Genomic DNA, 9,521 nt, shown 5'->3' with positions numbered 1-9,521 from the left:
AAAGATAAGGATGAATAAAAATCACAATGTACATTAAGTGATGAGCACTGTAAATCAAAACACAGAGTAAAAAGATTCATCCAGGGAGAAATAAAGGGCAGAGTTTCTGAGGAGACATTGATAGATGGGGGGTGGGGGGCAGTGAGAAATAATGGATTAAGTACCCTGAGATGGAAATGAGTCAGTCAGGACTATCACGTAATATTGTTGCAATCCCACTTCCAGCCTACCCATCGACTGACATATTTGGGAGTTTAAAGTAATTTATTCTACAGGCACAGTGACCTTCATATGATCAATGCCAATGAATGTATTGTATTTCTGTTATCATCATCTTCAATGTGCCTGCAGAAATTAGGACTGTTAATCACTTCCTGCATTTAGAAAGGCTTCCTTCCTTTAGCTTTGACTTCTCAGATTCTGAAAATTCTTCTTTACTTACATAGCTGCTCTTCAGTTTTTATGTCTATCACGTATCTCCTCTGAGTTTCGTTTGTCACCACTAAGAGATTCCACAGGCAAATAAAAGCCGTGATGCCTGAAACTGAATGTAAACTTATGTTCTTTCCCCTTTGCCTTGACTGCAAGCCTGGGATCATTCCAGTGTTCTTTTTAAAAATAAATAACACAATCATGTAATGAGCGGCTGCAATTAGAACTTTAGGAGTTATCTTGTATGCCTTCCTCTCTTTGACAACACCAGATCCAATGCATCCAAATTAATGTAGATTTTACCTTCCAAGAACCTCTCAAATCTACCTCTTCCCTTTCACTCCTTCATTGTTCTTTAGTTTTACTGGATTGTTTTGGTTCCTAGAATGTTCCTTGTTCTTCCTGCCTTAGCAATTTTGCATGTGCAGTATGTATCATTTGAAATTTCTTCTCCCACCTACCCCACAATTAAAAAGCATTCTTCTTGGGGCCAGCAGATGGCATAATGGCTATGTTGCTGGACTCCCATGTAGTCGACCACAGTTCGAGTCCTGGACCCGGTGGTTTAAACTCAAATCAGGCACATGTGCATGTGTGCCCAGGATCATGAGAGGAGACTGGAGGAGAAGGGATTGCAGCATGGCCATCTCCCCTGTGGGATGTGATTTCTCACTTTCTGTCTCTCTATCTTTCTGGCGAGCGTATGCACCATATATCAAAAACATCTCAAAAAAAAAAAAAAAGCATTCTTGCTTTCAGACCATTGCTCAAATATACCTTTCTTAATGATGCCTGCTATACTCCTCCAGATAAAATCATTTTTTGTGGTTCTATCTTCTTATAACTCCTGTAGTTCTCTTTTGTATCAGATATCACAATTATACTTCAAAGCTTAATTCTGTAATTATTCATTAAATTAATTTATTAATAACCACCAATTGTAAGCTACATGAGGACAGGAAGTATCTGCTTTGTGCTAATGCATGATAGAATTTAAATATATATTTAAAGAATGAATTGTAGAATAAGCTAATGAATGAACTAGTGGCAGGGAGATGGCAGGCACCTTAATCTTGGACTTTTCAGTCTCTAAAATCTTGAGAAATAAATTTGTGTTTAAGCCACCCCAAGCCTACAGTATTGTGTGATGGCAACAAAAACTAAGATGACACATGTGACGTGTATGCACAATATGCGCATATGTACACACACATTTAAATCCATGTTTTTCCTACCGTAGCTAGCTATGGTAGATAGGTATCATCTGTTGAGACCACAAATTAATGCTGACATCTACAGTTCCTGTCTAATACCACAAGATTCATTCTAGTTTTCTCTCCTTTCATAGTGGTACCACTTTTCTTGGATAGTGAGAAACATGGCTCTCATTATTCTCATCTGTTTACGAATTTTATCACAATATCCCTGTATGTAATATCTCCTGCCACTGTCACCATTTTCCCTGACACAGATAACTCTCTTTCCCCACTCAGGACATGACAGTCATCACCAAGTTGATTCTTGCATGAAGTTTTCCTGACCCCTTCAGGCTTGGACACCTACGCCTAACCGTTTTCTTATGTAAAACCTCTCCTAACTCTGCTTGGGTTTCCTCATCCATTGTTGGCCACCTTCAAGCATGGAGGTCCTCTCATCTGTACGGGTTATGATACTTCATACTATCTCATCTACCACCTGAATGCATGCCTTTCACACCCTACTGGGGAATCTAATCCCTCTCTACTACAAAGCTTACATAGCTCAGACCTACCTAATAGCTTTTGAGCAGAATTGTAGGGGAAAGGCAATCTATACAGTCTCTGTAAATTTCCTTTTTATAATATTAGGTCATTGGAAAAGTCATGACGTATTTTTTTCTATGCTTTTCTATGTAAAAATGAGTCATTACTTTTCTGACAATCGAATATATCATTAACATTTCTCATATTATTAAATGACCTTCCCCTACATGACTTTTATGATATTCCATTCTATTAATGTTCTTATCTTTTATAGGATGTTCTTTTTTTTTTCATTGTGGACATTATTCAGATATATGAGTAGATAAATTTGATTATATATAGACCATGCAATTCATGTACATTATGTCTTATTTTTTCATTCTTTGAGAAAGAGAAGTATACTTGAGGTGGAAATATTTTGGTTTGCGTTCTAGCTTTACAGTATGATCTTTTATTCCCAGGACCCCAGTTTTTTCTTTAAAAATTGTTGAATTTAAAAATGTTCTCATCGGAGTCTTGGTGCTAGTTGTTTCTTCTGGTTGGACCACAGTATAAAGTGCAGCCCGAGGGTATAAAATCTGTTTCCTCTGATTGTTCAGATCTCAGTTCTCCGAGGAATTGATAATTAAACATGGATTTTTCTTTGCTTCCTTTCCGTGTTTGGTGTGTGAAAGCCTCAAATTAGTTGGGAAAGTGATGTTATGATTTTCTTGACAAGATTTCTCTCATTTAATGTTCTTCTGAGGATCTCTCCAATTTTCACTTCATATTGCCACAGGCAGCAGTATGTTTGGCACACACAGTAACAGCTTAATAAATACTTATTTAGTGCATTGATGAGTTGGCAGTAATGGAGGTTGCAAATGACATTTAAAAATTAGCAATCATATAGGAAAAATGCTGTTTGGCCCTAATAAATAGTGACTCAAAATGCCATCATGTCAAAGGAAATAGTTGAAAATGCTAATGATAATTAAGTGATGCCAGATACCAAAATCACCCTAGAAAATTTTTATAGTATATAGGCCACCTAGAAATACTTTGTGTATAGGTCTTCTATCATCCCTTTCCATAGAGACTTAGGACTTAATATTTTAAGTTTTTCATAAACCTCAGGTATGCTTGGTTACAGAAATGCTGCAAACATAGTTCTTCTCTGACTATATTTCTTTACTCCGTAGTTCTTGCTTATTCATCTTTTCAATGTTCTATTTCCCTGAGTTTCTTTTTCCTCATAGACTTAATTCAACATGTCCCTCATGACCCTGAAACTACCATGTAGTATCATTTAACCTTTAGTTCTCACCAATAATGACTTCATTTCTCCCTTATGTTTCCAATTCAAATTTCTGTGAAAGAGAATATGCCCTAGCTAGCTGACAAAATGGATAGGATTCTGTCACACCCATCTGTGGCCTGGCAGAAGTGTCACCTGGTTTACAGCAGCACAGTTTTGTTTAGAAAATGGCACAGTTTTGTTTAGAAAGTCAAGATAATGACTAAAATTGATGTGTCTACCCTAGTATGAGAACAACCAAATTAACAGCATTAACAACAAAAACAGAATTGCAAACTGGAAATGCATTGGTATCACAAGCATATAGGTGATTCAGAATATCCAATTACTTTTTCATTAGTGTATTCCATGTGTGGAAGACAGATAAGGAATCACAGATAGGGTGTGGACACTACCTCGTTTCAGCCAGCCTGGATTAAGGGCACATGTGTGCCCGCCACACTCAGGGAGGTTTCTGGGTGTGAACTGGCAACTTTCTTATGTGGTTGTACACCACAGAGGGTCGGTCACTCTGTATAGCAATAAGCCACCATCTGGCCCCTCCAATTAGGTGTTTTTTGTTTGTTTGTTTGTTTGTTTGTTTGCCATAGGGTTTGTGTGCTTGCTGGAGAGAGACAGAGACAGACAGTGAGAGGGAAAGTGAGAAATCACCCCCCAGGGAGGATGGACACACAGAAATCCTTCTCCTCCTGGGATTTTGGGCACATATGCACATGTGTTTGATATAATTTTTAAGCCACAAGGTCTGTGACTCAAACTACATCAGCCATGTTGGAGGCCAGTGCCTTAACCACCATGCCACCTGCTGATCCCTCCAGTTAGTTTTTAGTAAGTATAGAGCCAATCACCAGTATTATGATAAGTTTGATTCTTCACTGATGAGATGTATAATATTTGTGTTATATGCTTTCAAGCACAGAAAGTAGCTTGCAATCTGTACAGCCTTTTTTATTTCAGAGACCAGATTATCTATCTGATTCACATTTATGGATTCTGCTTTTAAAGTTTTATTATAATCATTTCAGATATACTTGGTTTATAGTAATGATGTAGACTTGCTAAATTTTCCTTTAGAAAATATCTCTTACCCATCTGTAAGTAGGGATTTACATGTGAAATTAATAATTGTTATTCACATGATAATATTAAGTTTTATAAGTTATAAGGAAGACAGAATTCTAATTGTTTTGATTTGAAAAACAGATATAAGTAAAGTATATTTTGTAAATATGTGCCAAGTATATCACTCAGATATTTTTCCAAGTCAGAAATTGAGAATGAGAGATAAGAAAGAGAGACTCAAGTGCTGGACTTAAAGAACAGGTGTTTATCAAGATGCAGTTCAATAACAAATATTTCTCAAGGCTCTTAAATATGCCTTGAGAATTACTAAATGCAGTTTGAGGCATACTTCATCATCTTGGTACATACAATTAAAATCTTTAAATATAAATCCAGTGAAAATCAGATCAAATGACATTACATATACAATGACTGGCTGAGGTAGTTACTATTTCCTAATTCTGTATTTCACATTTTTTTTTCCCCCGAAAGAAATCAGTGTCTTAGAAGACACTTCCTTGACTATATTGGTGTTCAAATGACCCCTGAATTAGGCAGTAGAGGTTTTGTCAGACAAGTCCCTGGCACTGGAACACAATATCTAGTGCTAGAAGTAAACCACAGATGCTCTTCTAGAAGGCTGCTGGAAAGTCATGTGAAGTCTACATACCCGTCTTACTCTGTGTATGCTCCAAATTAGTTCTGGTTCAAAGCATGGAGTACATGAAACTGCCAGTTTGGCCACTGGGGTTTGGTTGGGTAACAATGTCCCTTAGTCATGGGTTTCAATTCATTACCTTATGAAACAAAAAGGAAGGACTTAAGTCTCCCAAAGTAGAGGATAATTTATTCTATCCTTTTTATCTACATTACAGGCTGCTCAAATTAAGCATTCTTAACATTTGGTCTTTTAAAGCACATGTTTGTTTTCAGTGCTGCAGTCGAATAGGAAATAAGAAGGAGTTTTCATCTTCCTTTTCTCCTCATCTTTTTTCTTGAAATAAGACCGTTTTTCTCCAGCAGTCTTGCAGATATTTCTATGTAAGAAGAACTTGCAATGATGCCGGTGGCTGCCCTAGGTAAAAGTGGGAGGACTGCCCACTGGTTGTGAATGAAGACAGCAACATTAGGCAAACATTAAAATCACCTCCAAGACTATTTTATATTTTAGTCTTTACTATGCTCGTGCAGGAAATAGACAAAATTCATTATTTCCAAAATTCATTACTTATTTTCTTTCCCTTTATATGGCTCCAGAGGATTCAAATGTGGTCTTTCTAAGTCTCTGATAAGACTCTAGTCCTAATGAAAAGCAAGCATAGACTTCTTGCTGCCAATTGAGAAAAAGTAAGACTTATTGACAGATACTGAAAAAGTGAGTGTGTTCACGATATGAGAATTATATAAGCAATTAGAGTAAATATTTCAGTGTAAAACGAAGCTAATCTAAGAGTGAGCAATAAAATATCATTATCAAAATATGGCAGGACTTGAAAAACAAAATAGCCAGATTTTATTTATTTGTTTATTCATTTATTTATTGAAGTTTCTGCCATAGAGTAAGTGTGCTCACCAGAAAGAGACAGAAAGAGGAAAAGTGAGAAATCACCCCCCCTGGGGGGGGTGATGGCCATGTCACAGTCCCTTCTCCTCCATTCTCCCTATGGGATTTTGGGCATGCATGCACACGTGCCTGGCATAATTTTCAAGCTACCAGTCTGGGACTCATACTGTGGTCAGAATGTGAGAGTCCAGTGCCTTAACCACCACTCCACCTGCTGGTCCTGCCAGATTTATTCTTAAAAGAACAATGAAGGGGCCAACAGGTGTCACAGTGGTTAAGGTGCTGGATTTCCACATGGCTAATCACTATTCAGGTCCGGGATCTGGCAGCTTGAACATCATGCTAGGCCCATGTGTGTGCGTGCATACCCAAAATCCTGAGAGAAGAATGGAAGAGAAGAGACTGTGGCATGGCCATCCACCCTGGAGATGATTTCTCACTTCCCTCTCACTATCTATCTCTATCTCTGACCAGTGAATGCACATGCCTTATGGCAAAAACATGAAACACACACACACAATGGGTCATTAACACCATATTGCATAACATAGAAATGTAAACAGCATGAATGAGAAGTCTGCATAGAACTCAAAGGAAAACAGTAAAAAGATGAGAAAATAAATAAAATGAAAACCTAGGATAGATTCAGAGGATGAAACATGCATACGAATGTAATAGAAAGTATAGAAATTAAGTACAGAGCATCCATCTAAGACACAAGGGAGGTGACTGTTCAGACTTGGAGAAAGAGTTGAATTTTCAAATGCTAAAAGATTAGGAGGACCAACCAATAAAATTCACAAAGGTCTGAGACTTGACATTCTTAGTAAAATTTAGAATCAAAAGACTTTTTATCCTATGATACTCACACTGAGTAAAAATGGTTCTCTACATAGAAACAAAACAAAGCTAGTAATTTTGTCACAGCTTTGAGGTATATTATTCTGAACAGGGAATTTATACCTAGAAAAGTTTTTGTGTATGTGCAAGATGATAAAAATTTACTCTTATGCACATAAGGCATACTTGAGCCAATCTGTGGTGTGGTGATTAGGGCATCTGGATCCCACCTGGTCAACTAAATGGTTTGAATCCTAGATCCTCCAGTTGGAGAAATATGCTATGCGTGTGTGTGTGCGTGCGTGCGTGTGTGTGTGTGTGTCCAAGCATGCCCAAAATCTCAAGAGGAGAATGGAGAAGGGATTGTGAAGTTGCTGTTACCCCTGAGGGTGGTTTCTCACTTTCTCTCTTTCTTGTTCTCTGGCTTAACAGAATTTGTGAACTTAGAGATCCTCAGTTTAATAAATGTAGTCTTGATTTCAATTTTAAATCTTCCCAAGTTACCTAAATGGAAAAATCTCAGTGAGAATAGTCTATGGAGGCCTGGACATGTTTGCAAAAAGTTCCAAATCTCAAACATCTAAACTTCCGTGGAAATGAACTGGTAGACACCAGCACCTTGGAACCTTGGATACAGTCGGGATATCTGAGAAGCCTGGATTTGTTTAACTATAAGGTCACTAACCTGAATGACTACTGAGAGACTGTCTTTAGGCTCCTGCCCCAGCTGACCTACCTGGATGGTTGTGACTGAGAGGATGGGGAAGCCCCCAATTCAGATGCTGAGGAAGAACTTGTGGGGGAAGAAGAGGAGGACAAAAAGGAGACAACGAAAAAAAAATGAGGAGGACAAGGATAATGAGGAAGAATAGTTTGATGAAGAGGCTGAAGATAAAAACAAAGATGTAGAAGGGGAAGAAAATGAAGATGAAGTCGAGGGGAGGAAGAAAAAGTTGGACTTGATGAAGTTGATGAAGAAGATGAGGATAATGAGGAGGAGGAGGAAGAAAGTGGGAAAGATGAGAAGAGGAAGAGAGGGACATATGATGTAGGAAAAGATGATTAAGACCCCAAGTAACCTGCAAAGATAGAGCTGTTCAGTATTGGACTGCTCATGAATTTGGTAGTTGTTTAAAAAAAAGGGATACAAATCTCAGGACACTCACCCACCCAAAGAGCCAAAGAATAGTTCTGGTGATATTTCGCCTTCCTCCATTTAGGCCCTCTTGGTAATCCACCACCAAGCTTTGGGGACTTCACCCCAACAGAACTGTAAGTGTTAGGTTTTCATGTAAGACTCCTGTAGCATGAATAGCCGTGATGGTGAGTCAACCATCCGTGACAACCAGTTACAAGATCATCACAGCACTTTTACTTTCTGTACAACGAAAAAGTCTGCAAATAAAATCTTAACATTTAAAAAGAGAAAGGAGAGAATACCTAGAAATCTGTATAGCCTTATTGTAGGTGTCTATGAGGGTATTTCCAAAGGAGATTAATTTGTGAGTCGATGCAGACTAGGTGGGGAAGTTCTACCTTTGGTGTGTGTCAGTACCGTCCAATCAGCCAGGGGCACAGGGAGAATATAGAAGGCAGATTGGTCTTTTCTTTTTTTGGTTATTTATTTATTTAATTTTATTAATTATTATTATTACTTTAATTTGCCATAGGGCATGTGTGCTCACCAGAGAGAGAGAGAGTCAGAGACAGAGAGGGAAAGTGAGAAAGCAAGCCTCCAGGACTCAAATTGCAGTGAGCCACGTGGGACTCCAGTGCCCTAACCACCATGCCACCTTGCTGGCCCCAAACTGGTCTTTTCTTAAAAGCTGGGATAGACTTTTCCTTCTGCTGCCTTGGACATCAGAACTCAACACTCTCCTGTCTTTGGAGTCCAGGGTTTACGTTAACAGTCCCCCTGCTCTTTGGGGTTCTCATGCTTTTGAACTCAGACTGAGAGATCACACAATTGGCTTCCCTGGTTTGGAGGCCTTTGGACTTGGACTGAGTCATGCTACTAGCATTTCAGGGTCTCTGGCTTGCAGACAGCCTGTTCTCAGCTACCATAACACATGATCCAATTCTGATAAATCCCCTCTCATGTCTGCCTACATATCCTGTTGCTTCTATCTCTTTGGAGAACCCTGAATAATACAGCTCTCTCAAATACTTTACTATTTTATTCAGATTTTAAAAATATATGACAAATGGTGATATACCACATTCTCTAGTTCTTTTTTTTCTCTTTTTTCTTTTTTTTTGAGAGGTTTTCGCTATAGGGCGTGTGCGCTCGCCAGACAGACAGAGAGTGACATAGAGACAGAAAGCGAGAAATCACCCCCCAGGGGGGGATGGTCACACCGCAATCCCTTCTCCTCCATTCTCCTCTTGGGATCTTGGGCATGCACAAACAGGCGCCTGGCGTTGAGTTTAAGCCACCAGGTTTGGGACGCGAACCGCGATCGACTACGTGGGAACCCAGCGACATAGCCATTACGCTAACTGCTGGTTCCCTCTAGTTCTTTTTTTAAGCGAGTTTTGTTTTTGTTTTTGTTTTTGTTTTTGTTTGCTATAAGGCACATGCACT

General features: G+C 38.7%; 1 pseudogene; it reads left to right on the top strand.

The window, feature by feature from the left end:
• LOC102482689 (acidic leucine-rich nuclear phosphoprotein 32 family member B pseudogene) overlaps positions 1-8,003 on the top strand; it is an 18,915-nt pseudogene extending 10,912 nt beyond the window's left edge.
• Positions 8,004-9,521: the final 1,518 nt, after the last annotated feature.

Source organism: Tupaia chinensis, unplaced genomic scaffold (assembly GCF_000334495.1).
Source record: "Tupaia chinensis unplaced genomic scaffold, TupChi_1.0 Scaffold000406_1, whole genome shotgun sequence".
NCBI lineage: Eukaryota > Metazoa > Chordata > Mammalia > Scandentia > Tupaiidae > Tupaia > Tupaia belangeri.
The sequence above is the reverse complement of the archived record's forward strand: the minus strand, read 5'-3'. Positions and strand labels throughout refer to the sequence as shown.